Below are 24330 nucleotides of genomic sequence, written 5' to 3'. Positions count from 1 at the left end.
GTTCTTCCCTGGTTGTTTGGTCGTCGGCTTCCCTGGGCTCTTCGCGGTCTGTTGGCTGTCTCTGCTTCTCTGCTTCCCGCTTCTCTTCCCTTGGCCCCTCGCTCCTGATTGTCGTTTCGTGCTGGGCCTTCTCTTGCTTCTGACCTGGTGGAGGAATGAGCAGGAACGCCGTCGATTCTCGGCCTTGCGTTGGTGTGCGAACAACGAGCGGGGCCTGTGTTGGAGTGCTGACGAGCGGGCCGGGAGCTGCTCCGCGCCAAGGACTGGGCATTTTCGTGCGAACCAAAGCCGTGCCCAGACTGCACGCTTGGGTCCCGAACACCGGAGCCTGGGCGATTCCTGACGATGCTACACTGCCAGACAGATAAGCTCGCATTCACAAATACACGACGGGACATTAATTTTATTCATTCTCCCTTTGTCTTGTATCCGAAGTCTGTGAGCGGGGACGTCCCAACCTAGAATTTAGTTGTGTCACCGCGTTTCCCTGTCCCGATAATTATTTTGAATAAACCCTTCTATTATTTTCTCTTTCATACCAAATCCCGTGTTCGTGTGAGATTAATTTGCAGGGTTGAAGACTGCTTGGATCGCGTCAGGTAATAGCTCACGCTTTTTCCTCTTCTTTCTTCCGCCCGTGCTGCCTAGTCAAATCCGCAATTGATCGTCGCCTCCGTTAAAGCCCGTTTGGTCATCCGCGATCCCACGGTATTAACCGAGGGCATTCACGCGACAATACCTTTTGACCCTTTAGACTGCTAAGACCGCTTCGACCTTTGAAGGCCCTTTAAGTCCCTTAAGACCACTAAGACCCTGAAAGACCCCGAAGACCCTTAATGACTCAAAAGACCCAGAGGAACCAAAATAACCAGAATACCTCATAGACACAAAAGACCCCAAAGACCCAAAATACCTTAATGACAACGACTCAAAAGACCCCAAATACCCCAGAGATCCAAAATACCTCAAAGACCATTAAAGACCCAGCGGACCCAAAAGACTTTGAAGACCTCAAACATTCAAAAGACCCGAGAGACTGTGAAGACCCAAAAGTCAAGGAAGACCCAAAATACCTTGAAGACCCCAAATACCCTGCAGACCCAAAATACCCTGAATACCCCAAAGACCATGTACACCCAAAAGACCACAAAGACCCAAAATACCCCAAAACCCATAAAGCCCCAAAATACCTCGAAGATCCAAAAGATCTTCTCATCACTTTCATCAGCCAGCCCTAACACATGAAATCAGCCAACTTTTCAATGTGTAAGATCGCTAAATTATAATGATAAAATACAGTAGTTACAAGATATGGTAACACAAAAAAGGGTATGGGTTTTAAAATTTGTTTAATTTATTGTATTTTTTTTCCTGTTTTGTGTGTTTCATACATACTTTTTGATTGCTATGCTTGTTGTGTGGAGTTGTATAGGTGGAATGCATCTCCCCTAACTACACTATTTCTCATGGGGAAAAATTCCCTGCTATCCATCATTTCATTACAAGTCCAACCTTTCTGGAACATATTTTTGTGGATCTCCAAAACGTCGGCCTTCCCCTTATGAAGGGAGGATTAATCCCCTTGTCTTTTTACTGGCCGACGCGATCCTCGGGGTTATAACGTCCTTCCCAGGCAGCATTAGGTAGGGTTTTTAAGACTAGGGATTCGCTATTACCTAAGTACTAACGCTGACCGGGAACGAGGAAATAACTCCCGCCCGAATCACGGATATTGATGGAATATGCCAAGCAGATAGCAATCTGCGATCCGAGCTGTTAACCAATGACTAGACCCGATTATAGTGGTTCCGAATCGTGCCACACTTACCCAATTGAGAAAAGACTAGGACGATCGAATTAGGAAGAAACCAGGAAGAACAAGGTGATTTATTACAATTTGTACAAGAAGAGGAAAAGAAAGAATGTACAAGGAAAAGGAAGAAAAAGGACACAGGGTAGCCTTATACAGTCTTATTCTATTCCCTGGACACGGGCCCGCTCGCTCTCAGACTCAGTCTCAGACTCGGACTCACGCGGGGATGCAGATGGTCGGGTTGAGGGTCCGGCGATGGCGTTCACAGCTCGTCCCGGTCCTCGACCCATACCAGCAGACGATGGTGGACGGCAGGCAGCTCTCCGCGTAGCGTAGGTGCGAGCGGACAATTATATCGGGGAAATGGTAAGCTGGGCTATCGGTGACTTCGTGGCTTTTGGCCGCATATGTAATAAGAATACGGGCGTTTGGATGTTTGCGCACCGCAAGCCCAAGCCGATTTCTCAACCGGTGATCCCCGATAAACCCTTCACAATGACGCGTGCCTCCAACAAATGTCCTTCAACGCCAATCGTACAAGTTCTTTGGCACAACGCGCTCGCCCCCTCAAGTCCTTCTCATAATTCAGGTACAATGGTCATCACTCAAGCCCTCCCCTCATAACTCTCACACGAACCAGGTCAAGAGCCTCTCTCTCCCCGCTCATAACTCTGAACAAGGCTCGTAGTTGCATCCCTCCTCATCACTCAGGTGCAATGTTAATCACTCAAGCCCTCCCCTCATAACTCGGAGCACACATTCTTTTGGGATCTCAACTCTGTTCAGTTCTCCCCTCATACCTGAGGTGGGGGCCTCGTGCCAGGGGTTATATTACCACGCCCAGCGAACCCTCTTGAATGTCCAGCCACACCCTGTCAGGCGATGTCACCTCAGCCCTGATTGGCTGGTGTGGGCTTACCGGCTCCGCCTTGATGGCTGCTTGACGTGGCCGCACCTCCAACCTTGCTCTCCGCCCCCTTTTCGCGCCTCACCTCGTGGCTTTTGGGCTGGTTTGAGCGGAAGCCCAGCGAGGTTGCGAAGGCTGCTGGCAGCCTAAAGGGCGAGGGCGATTACAGACTGGCTCGCTCTTAATGGCGTCGATGGAAGGGAGGCTGCAAAATGGACGGATGGGGGCCTACTCTTATTTGTTATACACAATGCAGATGCAACTATTGGGAATGGCCTTATCTAAACACATACTAAGAAATAACTATCGTCCTAAGGTGACCTACGTGTTGCTTGTGGCCTATCTATGGGGTGCAGCCTTTAAACTTTAATGATGTTACCTGTGCTGGGTTCTCAAAACCGCAACAATATATTGAACATATAGCGAGGACCCCCTGTATCAGATATATTTCTCAGATAAGGATTTTAATTTCGACCAATTTTGGCTGGAATGCCACTTCAGTGATTATGTTGATGATGGGGAGTTGATGATGCAAGCCAAATTTCAAAGTTTTCATTCAGTGGTTGTCCATGGTTGAGTGGTTGTCCAAGTCGATGTCCATTTTTTTCCCTTTAGTCTAACGCCCGCACACACACATTTCCAGGATTTCATACATTTGGGTCCATTGCTAGGCAACTGCTATGCATTCTGGGAAGAGTGAGAAAACAGGGTAGCAGTGATGATTGTCCTTTAACTGACCTCGTAAAAACATATCCTGTTATTTAGGTTCTGGGCCCGACCTTGGGCTAAACTGTGTGGGTGGGGAAATAGCTTTCTCCTTACCAGGCAGCCATAATTCTTTTCTCTTTTCCTTCACATGCTTTGATGTTGCTATATAAACTCTAGCTGGCTATGTATAGGCTGAGAAGCTTTGTTGGATATTCTGAGTATCACTTGGTTATTCACCAGTTTCTCCCATGTACATGTATTGTCTTCAATAAAAATTTTCTGTGATTGTCCAAGTTCGTCAGGTGGTCATTCCTGTATTTCTGTTGGGGGGTGGGGGGACTTGGACAAAACCTGCTGGACAGCTTAGGCATGTGATAAGGACAACTTGGTTAGATTTTAGTGAAGATTTGGATCCAGATACTATGTTTTTCAGTGATTTGTCACACTTGAGAGATCGGGGCAAAAACGATAAATGGTATAGGATGATATTTCAAAAAGTTATGGAAGGATATTTTGCCTAAAACATTCCCCGGCACTCACTGATGAACCTCCGATAGTTTGATGAAGATGCGTTCAGCCATCTCTGACAAAAATGGCGACAAACACACACACACACACACACACACACACACACACACACACTCTTGGAAACTCATGGAAACACGAACAGAGGGCAATCATTAAAAATGAGGACGTAATGCTCACGTATGACCGGATGATTCAATCGAGAGTGAACATAGAAAGCAAAGCATTGCGTCCGGACATTATACTCAGGAACAAAAAGGAAAAGACAGCCTTGATGATTGAGATATCAGTACCCATCAATTTTGGCCGAAACGACACAGAAATCAAGAAAATGACGAAATACCAGGACCTCAAAAATGAGGTTAAGAGATCGTGGAAGCTGAAGAGCGTCGATATTGTACCAGTGAATATTGGAGCAACAGGAGTGATAATGAAAAACCACACTGAGATTTTGAAAACCATCCCTAGGAATATTTACCACAAATGAACTACAATTGGAGGCAATCCGGGGTTCGGTGATGATCCTGAAAAGAGCCCTTGGAACAAAACTCTGAAAAAGTTGAACAACTTGGTCCATAAACTGTTATCCCTTACCGAAGAGAAGGTGGATACTTTGGTGACTGGGAGGACTCTGTTCCACGTTCCACCTCCTGAAACACCCAAATGGAGATAACGACACACACACACACACACACAAACACACACACACACACACACACACGCACACGCACATACACACATACACACACACACACACAGTGCATTACTAAAAAATTAACTCGACACCTCTTGTCCATGTCACCCTCCCCATGGTTATAGCAGAACTAGCTGATTTGTCACAAGGTCACAGATTACTTCACCTCAACATGAGGCCATTCAAAAATAATGTAACGCTATTTTTTTTAGTAATCTGCGTAAGGCAACATTTGATTATGTAACGTAGCATAACGCGTGCTAATCATGCGTTCTGATGTTAGTGTGTTCTGACGGGCTTCATTAAACCTTACTATAATTCGACATGTGATTAGATTTTTTGGTGTCCTTTATCGTGAATAACACTTGACCCAAACAAAGCCAATGTAAATCTGATACAACAAAACCGTGCAGTGTATAATCAGCAGAGGTCTACATGCCTAATGTGTTAGGCCCATCAGAAAACCAAGATAGTGGCCATATAATTTTGTTTAGGTGCTATGGTGGGTGGTCTGGCAGCTGCCCGACCAAGGGGTGCACATTTCAAAAATCGACCCCCAACAAGAATCCCAACAACAACAACATCAGCAACTCAAAGCTCTTGTAGACCTGCGACATGTCGCAGGTTAAAAAATAATACCTGTCGGTGAGAAAATTCAGACATGTTGGCACATCGGCCATTTTCAAATGGGCCAAAACCTGGAACACATTTGCCCAAGTTATGTAAGGCATGTGCTATTGAGTACACTGCCATGTGTATGTTGTACGTAACTCGGAGTTCAGATGTATCAGTGAACATTGTGTTTGCATTCAACAAACTCTCATGACCCATGCATGGCTGAATTAGTTCAGATGCAATTTCCCAGGTGCAATTAAAAGTTACCTCCCAAAGTTCCAACATAAATTCATCCAGTGAGCCATCTTTCATGAAACATTCTTCATCTTTTACATCACGTTTTATAAGATTGTTTTTACTATGGGACAGCTTGATCATATTTTGTGATAGTAGAGTAGCTGCACTAATATTATTTTCTCTCAATATTTCATAATATGCTATTATATTTGGAAATTCCATGGCTAACCCATACTTTGCTGTCATTTCTTGTAAAAAGGAAACTCCACGTTTCTGTTTATCACAATTAACAATCCAACTGATTTCGGGTTTCAGGTTTATAAGAAAATCATGAAAACCAGGAATTTTTCCTTGTCGTAAAGCAAATCCCATTGTACCTTGGAAAGTACTTCTGAAAGGAGGATCTTTCAGGTAAACAGAAGCAACCCATGCCTCTGAAGCAATCCAGGTTATTCCTGTTATATTTCTTTGTAAAATTTCCTCAGCTAATCGAAGCAAGTCTGGTTCCTTATTAAACAGTAAACAAACTTTTGCATTTGCTTGAACAATCGCATCAACTACATATAATGGATTTTGGGTTGGGGAAGGGAATATGAGAGAATGAGAAGTAGATGAAAAAATAAAATCCATTTTAAGTACTTCAAAGTGCATTTTGTGATACTGACTTAGATTTACTTCAGTCCACTGCAGGAAGAAGGCCTCTCTCAAAAGATAAGACAATGCTGAGTGAGCAGAATACAGATAACTGAGATAGCATCACGAGAGGTCCCCAGATCCAATGACTGTCTGAGATTCAATAGTGTCAAACAGAGATACATCATAACACTTCTGTAAGATGGCATCATTAATTATTAATATTATATTACTGTTATATTCATAATTTTCATTCACTCATTCCAAAGGAACTACCATGTGGAGAGAAACAAACAAAGAGAGACTCACCTAGCTTTTCATCTGCGGATTTATCCAATACATTTGGGAGTATTTTATGGTAAGCAATACAAACACCATTTGCTTCTGCTTCATGTATAAACTGTGTTATTCCATTTCGTCCGTATTCATCGTCGACTGACATTGTCCCGACGTAGTGCCAATCATAGTACTGAACAAGGTTAGCAATAGCAGTGGCTTGATATGCATCACTTGGGACCGTTCGCACGAATGAAGGAAACTGTTTCTTGTCGCTCAGGCACTTGCATGTCGATGAAATTCCTACCTTTAAAGTATGACACGTTTCACTATAAGTTATACTTTCAAATTGTATATTCAACGAAGTTACATGAAATATACAGTGGCCCTCCAAGGTTTTTGCATTTTTATGCCACCTGAGCTTATTTCATGATGCTTTTAAATCAAACTGAAAGGGGACCCCAATAGTACAGCGGATAAGCTCTCATATTTTAACAAATTGTGCATTTTTTGAGAAAAGCATGAAATTTCTAGCATAGTTAGTATATACCATAAGGTTTATTTTCAGATGTGGAGGGAAGTCAGATTTGACCTCTGAGGACCGTGAGAGGTCAAATCCAAAATGGCCGCCAGTCCACCGGTTCTAATGTTCAAACATGCTTATAGGTGTCATTTCCAACTAAATTGGGGATGCCCATTCATTTGGTGATACTTTTGAGATCGCCAGAACTCAACGACATGCATTTAGGTCACGGTCAAGGTCAAATTACGGTAAATATCTATTTTTATGATACTGCAGTTGGAACTGCTATTGGAAAAAGTTCATTTGAACTTTTAAAACTTAATTTTTTCAGGTACAGGGATAGGTACAGAACACCCAAAGACCAGAAATGATGAAAAAAAGTGTTTACACTGCAAGGAATGATGCAATAACCTCTGAAAAAATAACTGTAGTTCACCAAGTATGTCCACCAACGCTTACATTAAATCAAGTGCAATGATGAAAATTGGGTAATGATCTAAATCTAACAGTCTCCAGAACAGAAGCACAATGCAGTGCACTTGAATGCAGCTTTGGCACACTTGCAGCGTCCAGTGCACCCTTTCTTGCAGCCACAGTCGATCAATTCATGGCACGATGTTGATGCTTCAGGAAGAGTGGTCCAAAGAGGCTGGCACCCAGTTGTCTCCTTTGTCCAGCCCCAGTCAGGTGGGTCTGGCATCTCTGGATCCATGACCAATGCCTGGTTACAACAGTTGGCCTGGTAGCAAGTGCGCTTGATGTGCTGCTTGAGTGTTGCCTGGGTTGGAGGAATGTTCTCTAGAGTTCTACACTACTGTGTGAAGAGCTGTTTCCTGGCATCATTCACTTCCGTGCTCTCACTGGTTCTATCGTACATCAGCACCACAAATCGCTCTAGCAGTAACATTGAGCCTTCGCTGACCTCACTTGGCATGCCTAGGAGTTCATTGAAAGCATCATTCACCTCTGGGCATCCCCAATTTAGTTGGAAATGACACCTATAATGTTTTTCTACACTATTTGGTTCCAAAATTAAGCGCGTTTGGACATTCAACTCGGTGGACTGGCGGCCATTTTGGATTTGACCTCTCACGGTTCTCAGAGGTCAAATCTGACTTCCCTCCACATCTGAAAATAAACCTTATGGTATGCACTAACTATGTTAAAAATTTCATGCTTTTCTCATAAAATGCACAATTTTTGTGTTTATCTGTTGCACTACAAATGTTCAGAACACTTCGACACTAATCTATTTAACACAGATATGATGTCTTTTCCGGTTTTTCGATTTATAAAAGAGGTAATTTCGCGATTAAAAGTGCTAATCTTCTTCTTCAGATATAATGGTGACATCACACTCGGAAAAAATATGAAACTGGACTTGACATGAAAATTTTAAATTTTCATCATAAGAAGGCGTAATGACAGATTACTTTATGACATAATGACAGATAATGAGTTTATGACAGATCACTTTAAGATTTATGATAGAAGGCGTAATCTTACTAGAATTCACCAAATGTCCGTCTGTCTGTCCGTTCCCAGGTACCGCAAAAACGGCTGATCCAATCGCAACGATTTTTTGAGTGGGTAATCCTGGGACCCCCTGGAGTAAAATAGGCTATATTGTTTTTCCAATTTTTCAAATTTTCCAGTTTTTCCAAACACGATGTTATAATATTTACCGATATGAACAGTGATGTGGCTTTTATTGAAATTCTACAAATACTCTAGATTTTGATGAGAATTATGAACCTGCCGCGAATGCGGAAGTGGACAGATTACGGCAATGGGCTAGTTTGATAATATCCCAATACAACTGTGATTTAAAACAGTATTTTGTTAAAGTATCAATTGATGATTGGAATTGAGTGAATACAATTACGATTTTGAATTCGTAATTGTATTCACCCAACCATCCGGAACTTCACATCAGGATTTAAATATTTGTTTATGTCACGAATGTTGTTAAAAGTATAAATATTTTATATTAATGCTATTTAATTTGTGATTGGAGTTATGCTGTTTGGAATTAAAAAAGAGATATCGAGTTCAAGTGAATGACGACATGCCTTGATGGTTTCTACTTTCTAAACGTGAAATTCGTGGATCGCCATATGCAGATTCGCCATTGACTGGGCATTGAACAAACGTACCCGTTTGTTTGTGAACGGGTACGTTTTTCATGGAAGTCCTTCACGAACTTGCTGTCCATGTCTGACGTGTGACTGAGGGTGGTACAGGAATGTGGAATTTATTGGTTTCATGCTTTAGCATTCGCTGTTTCTGCATTGTCTGTTTGCTTCTGGCCTCCAACCCATGCGTAACACGGGTACCTCTCTAATGACAGATAATGACAGAATGATCAGATATCATTATGTGGAGAGCGGACAGACAAACAAACTAACAAAACGATCATTTGAATTTTCACCATTTTTTTTGCCAAGAAAACTGACAAACAGGGGTCAAAACATAATTTCCGTCAATCTTAAGGTGGCAGAGGTAATTAAGACAAGAAACCTCACATGCTTGTCATATCTGCACATGATTTGCATTGTTATAGTAAGTGTTAAACCAGACAAGTTATCAAACACAAGTTAAAAATAACGTTAAAAAGTCACCTGTGGGATGTTGTAAAGTCCCAACACTTGGTTCAAAATAAGGGAAAGCGAGGAAGAGAATGGACCAATGACAGCAGTAGGAGGGCAACTGATGCTTTGATCAAATCGTGCTCTTGAACCCAAAATTATTAATGCAGCTTCCATTACTTTCGGGATAGCATAGCATGTGTCATAAATAATATAACCAAGAGTGATATTGGGCAGCAACAATGGGTTTTTGTTTATTTCGGAAATTGTAAATACAATTGCAATCAATTCACGTAAATAACTTGCATTCCATCTGGAAAATAACATCTGAAATTTCTCATTGTATTTGTCTTCAAATTGTACAGGTAAAATTGACATTGTCAAATATATAATTATTATTAATACATGTTGTTTTAGAACCAACCCCTACCCAGGAAGAAACTATTTGGCCAATCGAAATGAGCCGGCATCGTGGTTACCAACATTAGGTTATTTTTCCATGCTCTATGCTTTTTAAGGATATTATATATTTTTTAAAGCAGATATTTTTTATTATAGATACAGGTATTATAAGATATTGTAGCGGTTACCTTATTGGGACATATTCCACGGGCACGGGCCAGTGGGGCTTTTGATGGTGTGGGTGTGGCATGTGCGCGGTTGTTGGAGCCACGCCCTCCGAAGGGGGTTTTGGCGTTATAAAAGCTGCATGAGTTCCGGTCTCCTTTTCAGTGCTGTTGGAATAAAGGAGCTTTGAACAGCTAAGCAATGTCTCGTCCTCTCATCATCCGCAACTCCTACATTGGTGACCCCGTCTAGCTCTCGACGTTTCGGAGCTTCAAACGAACATGGCGAAAAGCGCAGTTTCGATTAAACTGCCGGAGTTTTGGGAACGACAAGGACCGCAAGTACGAGACGTTAACGGCACTGCCGCTCGTAACCTGCGGGCGCCCTGACGCTGGCGGCACTGCTGCTCGTCACCTTCGCGCGCACTGATGCTGGCGGCACTGCTGCTCGTGGCCTTCGCGCGCACTGACGCTGGCAGCACTGCTGCTCGTGGCCTTCGTGCGCGCTGACGCTGGCGGCACTGCTGCTCGTCACCTTCGCGTGCACTGATGCTGGCAGCACTGCTGCTCGTGGCCTTCGTGTGCACTGACGCTGGCGGCACTGCTGCTCGTCACCTTCGCGTGCACTGGCGCGGGCAGCACTGCTGCTCGTGGCCTTCGTGTGCACTGACGCTGGCGGCACTGCTGCTCGTCACCTTCGCGTGCACTGACGCTGGCAGCACTGCTGCTCGTGGCCTTCGTGTGCACTGGCGCTGGGGGCACTGCTGCTGGTGGCCTTCGTGTGCACTGACGCTGGCGGCACTGCTGCTCGTCACCTTCGCATGCACTGACGCTGGCGGCACTGCTGCTCGTGGCCTTCGTGTGCACTGACGCTGGCTGCACTGCTGCTCTTGACCTTCGTGCGCACTGGCGCTGGCAGCACTGCTGCTCATGGCCTTCGTGCGCACTGACGCTGGCGGCACTGCTGCTCGTCACCTTTGCGTGCACTGACGCTGGCAGCACTGCTGCTCGTGGCCTTCGTGTGCACTGATGCTGGTGGCACTGCTGCTCGTGGCCTTCGCGCGCACTGACGCTGGCAGCACTGCTGCTCGTGGCCTTCGTGTGCACTGGCGCTGGCGGCACTGCTGCTCTTGACCTTCGTGCGCACTGGCGCTGGCGGCACTGCTGCTCGTGGCCTTCGCGCACACTGATGCTGGCGGCACTGCTGCTTGTCACCTTCGTGCGCACTGATGCTGGCGGCACTGCTGCTTGTCACCTTCGCGTGCACTGACGCTGGCGGCACTGCTGCTCGTGGCCTTCGTGTGCACTGACGCTGGCGGCACTGCTGCTCTTGACCTTCGCGCACACTGGCGCTGGCGGCACTGCTGCTCGTGGCCTTCGTGCGCTCTGATGCTGGCGGCACTGCTGCTCGTCACCTTCGTGCACACTGGCGCTGGCGGCACTGCTGCTCGTGACCTTCGCACGCACTGAGGCCGAGCACTGCTCGAGCCTGCTCGGCACTGCCGAGCATGCCAGCGAACTACTTTCTTTACCCGGGCTGGGCGATTCCAAGCCGTCGGGGCCTATGGATGACATGTTGTCTCTCCTGGGCAGCCACCGACCATGTTTCCTCTTCAAAGAACTGCTCCTGTAACAGCTGCCAGGACTGGTATGGTCAGCCCTGGCTAACTCTGCTGTCAAGGATTTCTGCACCCTGGCCAAAGAAGCAGACAAGTATTTCTCCGCCAGACAGCAATGTGGTGTGGCCGCATGGGACACCGGCCCCGTCGAGCCTTCGCCGCTGGCGGACACCATCTTGCTTTACTGAAGAGTGCTGTGAGGAACCTCAGCAGCCTCGGGAGGCCCGTGAGGAACCTCAGCAGCCTCGGGAGGCCCGTGAGGAACCTCAGCAGCCTCGGGAGGCCCGTGAGGAACCTCAGCAGCCTCGGGGGGCCCGTGAGGAACCTTAGCAGCATCGGGAGGCCCGTGAGGAACCTCAGCAGCATCGGGAGGCCCGTGAGGAACCTCAGCAGCATCGGGAGGCCCGTGAGGAACCTCAGCAGCATCGGGAGGCCCGTGAGGAACCTCAGCAGCATCGGGGAGGCCCGTGAGGAACCTCAGCAGCATCGGGAGGCCCGTGAGGAACCTCAGCAGCCTCCCCCGAGGCATTGACCAGCCCCCTCAGTTGGCTCAACCCCACGGCGGGGCCGTCCCCTGTCGGGTAAGTCCCCTGTTGGCCCGCCCACTGCTAAGTCGCTCACAGTCCCTGTTCGGGTCAACAGTCGTTTCGGCCGGGTGGTTAAGGCCCCCCGAAAACTGACATTGCGAGTGCATTCTGGGGGGGGGGGGCGCATGTAGTGGTTACCTTATTGGGACATAATCCACGGGCACGGGCCAGTGGGGCTTTTGATGGTGTGGGCGTGGCATGCACGCGGTTGTTGGAGCCACGCCCTCCGAAGAGGGTTTTGGCGTTATAAAAGCTGTATGAGTTCCGGTCGCCTTTTCAGTGCTGTTGGAATAAAGGAGCTTTGAACAGCTAGGCAATGTCTCGTCCTCTCGTCATCCGCAACTCCGACAATATAATATATGTAGATATTATATTTAAGCAGATGTAGAGTAGATATTTTTAAAGTTATTTTAAGGATTCCTTTTTATATTTACATTTTACTCATTTGTTTTTGTTTTTTACTCTATCCTTTTTAAATGCTGAGGGTCATGCAAAGAAGTAGCACATACCAATTTTAATCATTTAGGTATGACATAGCCGAAGTTCGAATCGCCAAAGTCTTAGACTCATAGTAGACTCCCTAACCTAACCATTATGCCACCAAGTCTGGTTACGTTTTATTTTGTTAAGTAAAAATTCTGCTACTGTTCTAACCTGTAAACCGGTGAATGGATTTTGACCAAACTTGGTGTAAGTTTCTATTATGATGTAAAGATGAAGTTATTATATTTGGTATCAAAAAGTGAGTGAGGTGATTTTGTGATTTTGGTGAGGTCAGAGGTCATGTCAGGTAAAAATGTAATACTTGAGAACAACTGAAGGTATTTAAATCAAACTTGATGCAAGAATGTATGATGATGTAATAATGTAGGCGGAGGCATATTGGTCGCCGACGTGACGTCGAAGAGTGTCGTTCTAGTTCCTTTTATTTTGCCGAATACACTCAAACACGGTGGTTAATTGGCAGTTCTTCTTCATTATGGTTGCAGTATCATTTTGGTTCCTCGAGCATGTGTTAAACGCAAACTAATTTTATCTCCGGTTTGTTATCCTAGCTGTCTTTATTGCTTTCTAGTCTACGAAAGGTATAGTAAATGAAAAAAAAATTCCTTTTATTTTGCCAAACAGACGCAAAATGCAATTACTTTCTGCGCAAACATGGCGGCCTGCAGGGGTGTGTTTCGTTAATGATGGCGTATTCGGCAAGATTTCCACGATACTGGAACTCCAGTGTGTCCGTCTGTCCGTACATGGATGTGGCTTCCCCCGTTCGGGTAGGGGCTTCAAGGAGGAGTGAGGAGGGAGAGGAGAGTGATGGTGGAGAAGAGTGAGGTGAGAGGAGTCAGGGGCGAAGAGGAGTGAAAGGTGAATGAGAGGAGTGAAGGGAGAGAGGATCGAGGGGGGAGAGGAGAGGAGAGAGGAGGAAGGAGGTAGAGGAGAGTGAGGATGAGAGGAGCGAGGGTGGAGGAGAGGAGTGAGGGGAACGGAGTGAGTGGAGAAGAGTGAGTGTTAAAGGAAAGGAGTAGGGCACATGGGGCATTAAGCTCCACTACATTGTAAATTTTGAAGGTAAATATAATGCATTTACAATGTAGTGGAGCCTAATGCCCCCTGGAGATTAATTCCCCCCTTTGCCCTAATTGGGGGGCGGGGGGGAGGGAGAAGAGGAGACATGAGGGAAGAGGAGTGGTGAGAAGGGTGAAGGGGGAGAGGAGTGATGTAGTATCTGTACATTCAGTAAACAGCAATAGGAACGAGAATCAAAAGGTTTTATTTAATTCGGCTTTTTCCTCCTGCACATGCGCACCCTTCCTCGATTAACCCCCAATCACGTGGTACCCCGAAGCAACAGGTCCACAACAAGTGAGGAGTAGAGAAAGGAGAGGATGGGAGTGAGGGAGAAGAGGAGTGAGGAGAGGAGGAGGAGGGAGAAGAGAGGAGGAGTGAGGAGGGAAGGAGAGAGAGTGATGGGGAGAGGAGAGTGAGGGGCAGAGAGGAGTGAAGGTGGGAGAGGACAGGAGTGATCAGGGGAGATGAAAGTGAGGATAGAGAGGGTGAGGGATGGAGAAGAGTGAGGGGTGGGTGGGGGGAGGGGGAGAGGAGAGAGGTTTTTAACCATTTTGTGAAACTCTTCGTGCAGCATCGAACTCAAGATGTCGAAATGTCATCCACGTCTATGCCCATGGGTTTCCCACGGGTGCTCCACTCGTTTCTGATCAATAAAATTCATTGGATGTCTGTCTATCTGTTTGTGTTTTTTGCAAAGACCGCTGGGCCGACAACCACCAAATTTGGCACATTGTTTAAGTCCTACACAGGGATTGGCCTAAGAGTATTTTCATCCACAACCTCAGCCTTTAAAGACCCATAATATTATTTTATACATGCTTGAGAGAAGACTTTTTACATGCTTGAGAGATTAGACCCCTTCAGACACCAAAGACCCATAACACCATTAAGACCCTTGAAGACCCCAAACACCCTTTGGACCCCAAAGACCCTTTGAATACCAATGATCCCTAAGACCTTTTAAGGCCGTTACGACCTCAAAGACAATTAACACCCCAAAGACCCTCAAGACTTTGAAGACCCTTTAGGCCACAAAATCACTTTCGGCCTGGAAGACACTCAAGACCCCTTTACCCACCAGCATTGCCTTAACTCGCCTCTTAAATAAAACTAAACCAGCATTACCTCAACTCACCATTTTAAATAAACCCTTCTGCCGCCACCTCGCTGGCTCTCTTGCCCCCCTTCTCAGTTCCCCACCCCTCTCCCTCTCCCTCCCCCTCCCCTTCTCAGTTCCCCACCCCTCTTTGATAATTAAAACTTTTATTAAGGGCTCTTCAAACATTGAAGCATTTCTTATGACTGCCTCCAACCACCTGAAGACTGGTGTTGGCTTAACGGTTAGGGTGGAGGGCTTGGGATCCTCGGATCTTGAGCTTGAATCCCAGTCAGTTCTTGACTTAACACCAGGTGTGGTTGACTCAGTCTGTCATCCTTCCGAGGTCGGCAAAATGAGTACCAACTCACTGGGTCCTGTCTCAAGGAGGTTGGTGGCAGGATTTGCACTCCGGCCACTGTAAAACACCTCATTCCGTGACGCACACAGTGGTGTGTGTCGGGATGGTGCTGAGGTCACTTTAATAGTGTTGATTAACTGACCAACATAATTATATAATAAACCAGTGTCTCAATGCAATCTCTTCACTTCCATGGTGACAGACAGCTTAGAGACTCAGAGTACTTCAAAATAATTTAATACTTAAATTATTTGCTTACTGGTATATCCACCCAGGTCATACTATCCTCTTCAACTAAAGTATCAAACACGCCCGAGTTCGCCACTGCTAGATTCGTGTGAAGGGGAAAAAAAATTGCATTTCAAAATAAATTCATTCATGATATTGAAGTCGGGGAGAGGCAGGTTAGTTGATACACTTTTCACTTATGTTGGCCTATAATGAAGACTGTTAGCTCGACAGGATTCATGAATTGTCCAAAAGAAATATCAGGGTCATGTACATATCTGTGAAGCATGCCAGATCCGCTGCATTATCAAACTTGGAATGGTGGCTCACAAAAAAGCTGTTTGTCAAACATCATCTGACCTGACAAAGTCGGTAAGTTGATACACCTTGGTAGGTTAGATCGATTTACATGGTGAATGAGTTAGATGATACATCGATTTACATGGTATTTCTGCCAATGGTAACAAATTAGCATGCACATATAATTACAGAGACACATCAAACTAGGCTACATACCATCATTTCTGTATAATATTTGTACTAATGGTATTTTCAATCAATGAGCACTGTTAATTAAAGCTGTCAATCAATTAAAAGTTGGCTTAACGTTTGTTAAAGTTAGAGCAGGAGTTCTTAACCTTTTTCCCTGTCAAGACCCCCAACGGATTGCCCACGATGTCCCCATACCCCCTTCACCAGACTGTTGACTGACCAAGGCGCACCGCAGGTGCACATAGCTAGCGGGGACTGGGGGCATGTCCCCCTATAATTTTTTGGATTTCTTGGTGCTTTGTGGTGCATTCTGAGGGGTCTTTTTTACTTTAATTGCCTATTTCTTTGGATGAAAATTGGTAACTTATTACCCAGAAAATGGGCTAAGTTCGGGGATCCGCGCCTGATTACCAGTCCCATTAGGTTCCAATGTGACTTCAAAATATCTCGATAGCTTAGTTTTACCTATGGATAATTGGGAACAGAACACGAAAGAAAATCATTAGGATTTTATCCCTATTTATTTATTTGCTTGTTAACAATGAAACAAAACAAACTAAACTAAAACATGCAAGTTTTATGCAAGCCGTTTTACTAATCCAGTGAGATTGTTGCTGCTGTTTTCGTGCAATCAGAATATGGAATCGGGGCACAGTTCGTGACAACGCCACTCGCATATCATCGGACACATCATGTCGATTTCTCTACTCTGATTTCAGGTTCAATAATGCAGAGAAACCTGTTTCATAGAGATACGTAGTTGTGAAGGAAACCAACACATTCATTACCCTCTTCGCCAAGCTAGGGTAAGCTGCTATCTGCTCACACCAAAACTGCTTAAAATCCAGCCCAGCCTTTCCGAAATCAGCCTTCTTTCTTTGATCTTCTTGGAACTCGATCAAATCATCCTTCACTAAATCATTGTCACTCATCGTAGAAATATCAAACGAGAAAGGGTTTTGGGTCCAAACGGATTCCGTGCTAAGATCATCAATATCTGAGAAGTAACCCTCAAAATTGGTACTTAGGACTTTCAAATGGTCCTTGACTTCTTGAAGTATTTCCCCAGGCAATGCCTTTTTATCTTCTCCATCAAGGATATCGCCAAGGATTGGAAAGTTCGCCATGTTTCCGCTTTCAACACGGCGACTCCAAATAGGTAATTTCTTCGTGAATGCCACTAACTTTCCCCTGGCTTGAATAATGTCCACATCCCTTCCCTGCATCGCCATGTTCAAGTCATTGAGGTGACCGAAAATATCGGCCAAATATCCCAGGCTAACAATAAAATGCTCATCTTCAAAACTGTTCGCAAGATGGGATTGTTGATGCCTGAGGAATTCGAGAATTTCTTCCTGAAGTTCCACTCCACATGTGAAAACACGACCACGAGATAACCAACTTACCTCTGTGTGGTACAGTAAAACACAATGTTCTGCCCCAATCTCATCACAGAATTTTTGAAATAGCCGATTATTTAATGCCCGTCCACGAATAAAGTTGACTGTCTGCACGACTATTACCATCTCTTCTTTCAGTTTCTTCGACAACGTTTTGGACGCCAAGGCTTCGCGATGTAGAACACATCAGTACTCACTTGTTTTGCAAATGTTTTCACCGGAATCAAATTGAGAATGAGGTTGTAATTGCCGTAATTGCCGATATTCGGTTGTTCACTTAATATCCTAATGGCCTACAATCTCACGTAATGTCGGGCCTACCTACAGTACGTCACAGCACATTGGCTCAGTGTGAACTTTGACTCCCCCTAATCGCTATGTAAATGTTCTCATTGTCATCTCAATCATGCATTGTAATTGCATGCATACGCCTGGGGCGTATAGTTGATTTATTCGAATTGTATTAGAAAATTGAATATGTATTTGTTTGAAATATAATGATACAAATATAATTTGTTTTGAAATATATTGTTGCGGATTTCAGAATAAAGGATAACCCCCCTCGTAGGTAGTTGCACCACAACATGTAGCCTCACTTTAGTTCAGTTATTTCTTATTAAATGTAAGCGTAGTCTCCTTTCCTGTGTTAGTATGCGTTGAGCAGGCCAGTAAGTGTAGGCCTCGATTGGGCTAGAATGCCATGTGCTATGCCTAGAACAAGTCTGGCAGGCCTGAAGGAGGAGCTGCAGGGGAGTGGCCGGTAAGTGGCGAGCAGCCAATCGGAGCTCAAGGGTAGTGGCTAACAATGGCAGCGAGAGGAGGGGCTTGGAACATTCAGGTAAGACGGGGGCGGGGCTATAAAACCCTGCCCCGGGCCCCCCACCGCAGTGCAGCAGTGACCAAGCCAGTCAGTGAGCGTTGTGAGAGAGTGCAGCAGTGACCAAGTCTGTGCAGAGAGTCAGAGAATCCCCCTGTCGTCGGCAGTGACCCAGAGAGCGTTGTGAGTCAGAGCGTTGTGAGAGAGTGGTTCGTTGAGAGAGAGAGAATCGCTGCGAGGAGATCAAGGCTGTGTGTGCACGAATTCTCCCTACCAGGCACCCCGCTGCCAGTGAATAACGCTGTGCGAGGACGATCTCTCCCGGGGCCACCTACGCTGATGACCTTCCTACCTGCGCTCCCAGCACACGTGCTGTGAACACTTCGAGGGCCACGCCCGGCGAGCTGTCCAGAGCGAACAGCGCCAGGACGCATTTGGAGCGTGTACTTTTCCTTCCTTCTTTTCCCTGCGTGAGTGAATGGGCCCTTGTCCGGGATTTAAATAAGATTGACTAAGTATCTGCTCTGTGTGTCTTCTCTTTACCCTGATCACTGTATAGTTTTAAATAAACCTGTGTTTTTCCTTCCATTTGACCGTGCACGTTATTTTACACTATTGGCCGAACATCGCACGAATAAACCGCTCAAATCGTTTTTTGGGGGGGGGGGGTTTTATGGATACCGAATCGAGGCTCGTGAAAGAGCTAACATTTATTTCACAAACAAATCAACCAGACAAACAAAATATATAAAAGGAGGGAGCGGAAGACAAGATGGGGAGAGAAGGGGAAGCACACAAACACATTTGAGAGCAGGGATAAGTGTGGGAGGGAGAGGGCTTGGGGGGAGGAGGCGTGGGAAGGGGGTGGGGGGAGAGGTATAAAACACAAGGAGACCAAGGACTTCCAGGACAGAAGTTGGTATTTCAAAAAAAAGTGTTGGATTTTTGGTGAAATTAGCGGGGGTAGAAAAGATCAAGGTTTTGGATGGGGGAAGATAAGAGATGGTGGTGAACAGCTGTTTTAAAGACCTCGAGGGTGGAGTGGGATTGAAGAGAGTGAGGGAGTTTGTTCCAGAGGCGGGAGAAAAGAGGAATGAAGGAGTGAAGGTGAGCAGAAAGTCTTTATTTTGGCAGTTTAACCATAAGAGGGTTGCAGGCAGATCTTGTGCGACCTGTAGGAATATTTGGGGGACAAAGCCCAGAGAGAGCTGGGGGGGGCAAGGTCAGAGAGGAGTCGGTAGAAGACGGAAAGACCACCAACCTGCCTGCGGTGAGTGAGTGAAAGGCCCTTGCAGTTAGCTTCATCGCGGGAGATTCCAATGATTCTGAACGTTTTGGTTTCAACAGCGTGAAGACGAGCTAGGTGTGAGGCAGGAGCACCAGACCAGAGGGGAGAGCAGTATTCCATAGAGCTGCGGATGAAAGCCTTGTAAGTGGTGAGGAGCTCAGGTGTACCAAGGAAGGACTTCGCACGACGGAGGATGCCCAGTCGGCGACTGGCTTTGGAGGCCAGATTTGAAATGTGGTTTTCCCAGGAAAGATCATGGCAGATGGTGAGACCCAAAAGCTTGAGTGACAGAACTTCTTGGAGAGGATTATTCAGAAAGTGGATGGGAGGGTTGTCCAGTCGGTCTTTTCGGAGAGATATCATAAGAGTGTGAGATTTGTCAGGATTGAAAGACATGTTCCACTTGTTTGCCCAGTCTGTGATTTTGTCCAAGTCTGCAGAGAGTGAGGAGGCTGCAGACTTCCGATCTGAGGGATGAGGAATGGAGCGACAGAGAGTAGAGTCGTCAGCAAAGAGATAGAGAGGATTTTCAAGAGAGTCAGAGAGATCATTGATGAAGACCAGAAAAAGCACAGGGCCCAGAACACTGCCTTGGGGAACTCCAGCCTGAACAGGAAGAGGAGATGAGAGAAACCCATTCAGGGCCACACGTTGACTATGACTAGAGAGGAAGTCCGCCAGCCATGCGTGGAGATTTCCATGGATACCAAAGGAGGAGAGTTTGGTGAGCAGAGCGGGGTGCCAGATCGTATTGAAGGCATGTGAAATGTCAAGGGAGACAGCTCTAATTTCCTGTTTGGCGTTGAGGACCTCCATCCATTGTTGAGAAAGCAGAAGCAGCATGTCCAGAGTGGAGTGACCAGGTCTGAAACCAAATTGATGGTCAGAGATCAAGCTATAAGAATTAATCAAGGGTTCAATAAGAATTAACGGCACGGGTCACGTGACACGCAAACCGCTCACCGTATCCGATTAGCGTGACCCGTGTGAGGTCCAGTCCCTGTTCTCGTGGCGGCGTGTGTGTCGAAGGTAGGTAGGGACTCGACCAGATACCCTTCCGCACGCTCGCTACGGCAGTGGCGACTCGGCCTCGTGGACTCGAAGCTCGAAGGGGGAAAAGGGTTTAACCCCACTTTGTACGTCGACGGGTTCGAGAGATCCGCAACAAATTGGTGTCAGGAGTGGGATAATTGGACCTAGAGTGCGCTTCACGCACTCAAAAATAACGAGCGAATGAAATTTAGTTTGTAAAATCTAATTTATATTCGTACAATGGCTGGCCAAGACGGTCAAATGTTGGTGGGAGTAATAACAGAAGAAGAACTAATGGCCCAGGACCGGCAGGGACAGTTGGTAGTGGAGGAAGTTGATGAGGGTGCGGCAGCTGGCGAAGGAAATGGCTGCACCTCGCACGTGGCGGCGAGAGCCGAGCCCGCAGTGCCAGGGTACATGGCCTTATTCATGACGCAATTCATGGCAAACCTAAAAAAAATGGGTGAAAAAATGGATACCCAGGGAGACATCCACCTAGGAAATGAAAGAGATGAAGGATGGGTTAGAAAACAAAATGGATGCCCAGAGGGACGAAATAAAATAATCCAGGTGTGAAATGGAAAAGATGAGGGCAGCGTCAAAGAAGGACATAAAAAATGGGGGCGGACATTGGGCGCAGGCTGAGCGGGAAGGTCGCGGTGGTACGTGACGTGGAGATGCGGTGCGGGGAGCACATGGGGAGCGAGCTAGAGCGGAGGACAGCCAAGTTGACCGGGGCTATGGGAGTAGCGACATGGGGTGTAGAGAAGCCGACGATCGTCGAATTGGAAAATAAAATTTTGGGGGCGCCGGGGAAGGCTGAATTGGAAAAGAACATTTTAGGGGTGCCGACGATCTTCGTGTTAGAAAAAGAAACAATTGGGGCTGAAGAGACGGGAGAGAAAGTGAATTAATCACGGGAGGAGGTGATGGAATGCGCACAAAGTCTGTGTTCACACCTTGATGCCATGCTTGCTAACCCCATAAAAGGTTTGCATGTGCTGGCGGGGAAGGAGAGCCCCGAGGTGAGTAGCGCAAATGGCGGGAATGTGTTTGGCGCGAACGGGTGCTCGGCACGCTTGGGAAAAAGGCGAGACCCTGGCGTTCACGTAGGGCCCATTGTGCGGTGTACGAGTGAGGGTGGTACGATTTGCCAAGGGCCCATTGTGCGGTGTGAGAGGGAGTACGTACCGGAGCGCTTGGAGCGAGAGAGTGGTACGGAGTATGAGCGAGAGTGCACACAAGAGTGTGGAAAGGAGTGCACCGGCATGTGCGATGGCCGAGTGTGAAAAAGAAAAGTGTGCACCGTAGTGTGCGAGAACTGAGTGTGTGGAAAAACAGTGCACACCGGAGTGTGTGTGGGAAGAGTGTTACGGAGTGTGAGCGAGAGTGCACACCTGAGTGTGTGAAAGAAGAGTGCACAACGGAGTGAGTGGGATGCGCGTGGGCGCATGGGTGTGCGAGTGTGGAGTGGGTCACGCGTGGTGAGGACGCGGCTCATGCATTGACTCCGACTGGGGTAGTGCTTAGTGGGACGGGTAGTGAACGCGAGCCCCCGGTGATTTGTGTGCAGCAGGGACCAGAGGGGATCGGTGCCGCGTCGGTCTCACGAGGACCGGCGTGCACGATTCGTGCCCCCGGCCCCCGCACATTATGGTTGGCGCTGTATGGTGGCAAGGCCGGTCGGCCGGGTTCAAGGGGAGGTATGAGGGATCGGAGCCACGCAACTTGGCGGGTGAGGTGCTCGGATTTTGGCCGGTTGGGTCATCGTGCGTAGGACTGCGAGACCCCGCACAGAGATGGAGCCCGGCCCCTGGGCCCATCATTCCCTCCCCCCTTGGATTGAAAATGCCGGACGGACACTCCATACAGGGGACCTACCACCCGCATGGATCGCTCGGCCCTTCGAGGCCGAGCTGTGACAATGTACCTCCATAAATGGGGGCTCATCGTTTAGAGGACTGGAAGTAGTGTACCTCACGTGGGGGAATGGTGGTGTCACCATTCCTCAGACGGGGGGGCCCATGAGCATTAGTTTAGGGGGGTGGCAGTGTTAGGCCCATGGAGGGGCCAGCAATGGTTGCCTCCATGGGGCACCGAAGCTAGCCGAGGGAGGGCTAGGATAATGTTAGGGATTTTGAAGATAGTAGAGACTGAGATTTAAGTAGTGAAACCTGACTGTAGAGGGGACGCAGAGAGTTCAGGTGGATGTTAAAAGAAAAGGGAGTGCATAGTGTAAAGGGACGACGGGGAAGCACGAGATTAGGGGAAATTACGTAGATATATGATGCTGTGTGTTTGAGGAATTGTGTTGAGGTGTGAGAAAAATGGTGTGCAAATATTTGGTGTGTGAAAGTAGTGGTGTGCAAAATAAATGGTGTGTGAGATAAATGGTGTGGAATGCATGGTACGAAGGAGTGAATGGGGGGAAGTGGAACCCATTCACGAAAGCCCGGGGGGGTAGTGCAAAGCCAGGTAGTGGGCAGAGGTAAATTGCATGGATATTGACACCTGTGGTGCGGGCAGTGGAACGAAGTGTTTTGGAGGGTGCAGTAGTCAGTGACATGGCTGGGCGTGTGTCTTAATTGGTGCGTATGGTTATTGGGGCACTCCGCCACTGGTAGTTTGTCGGCCAGGTAAGGCCGCAGGTCGGCTCTGGGAGCCGGTTAGGTTAGAGTGGAGTGGGGCCTGAGGGGAATTACACCTATGTGTCACACTAACGGGAAGGGTAAATTTGCATGCCAGGCTCTACCAGTCGTTCCACTGTTGCGGTCGACTCGGGCCGAGTCTGGTGAAAGAGGGGAGTAGTGTTGCAGTTTTCAGAATAAAGGATAACCCTCCTCGTAGGTAGTTGCACCACAACATGTAGCCTCGCTTTAGTTCAGTTATTTCTTATTAAATGTAAGCGTAGTCTCCTTTCCTGTGTTAGTATGAGTTGAGCAGGCCAGTAAGTGTAGGCCTGGATTGGGCTAGAATGCCATGTGCTATGCTGAGAACAAGTCTGGCAGGCCCGAAGGAGGAGCTGCAGGGGAGTGGCCGGTAAGTGGCGAGCAGTCAATCGGAGCTCAAGGGTAGTGGCTAACAATGGCAGCGAGAGGAGGGGCTTGGAACATTCAGGTAAGACTCGGGGGCGGGGCTATAAAACCCTGCCCCGGGCCCCCCACCGCAGTGCAGCAGTGACCAAGCCAGTCAGTGAGCGTTGTGAGAGAGTGCAGCTGTGACCAAGTCTGAGCAGAGAGTCAGAGAGTGCCCCAGTCGTCAGCAGTGCCCCAGAGAGCATTGTGAGGGAGAGCATTGTGAGTCAGAGCGTTGTGAGAGAGAGAATCGCTGCGAGGAGATCAAGGCTGTGTGTGTACGAATTCTCCCCTGCTCAGCACCCTGCTGCCTGTGAATAACGCTGTGCGAGGACGATCTCTCCCGGGGCCACCTACGCTGACGACCTTCCTACCTGTGCTCCCAGCACACGTGCCGCGAACACTTCGAGGGCCATGCCCGGCGAGCTGTCCGGAGCGAACGGCGCCAGGACACGTTTGGAGTGCGTACTTTTCCTTCCTTCTTTCCCTGCGTGAGTGAGTGGGCCCTTGTCCGGGGATTAAATAAGATTGACTAAGTATCTGCTCTGTGTCTCTTCTCTTTACCCTGATCACTGTATAGTTGTAAATAAACCTGTGTTCTTCCTTCCATTTGACCGTGCACGTCATTTCACACTATTGGCCAAGCATCGCACGAATAAAACCACTCAAATCGGGTTCAATA

Source organism: Myxine glutinosa, chromosome 3 (assembly GCF_964187855.1).
Source record: "Myxine glutinosa chromosome 3, kmMyxGlut1.1, whole genome shotgun sequence".
Taxonomy (NCBI): domain Eukaryota; kingdom Metazoa; phylum Chordata; class Myxini; order Myxiniformes; family Myxinidae; genus Myxine; species Myxine glutinosa.
This window is presented reverse-complemented; position numbering follows the sequence as displayed.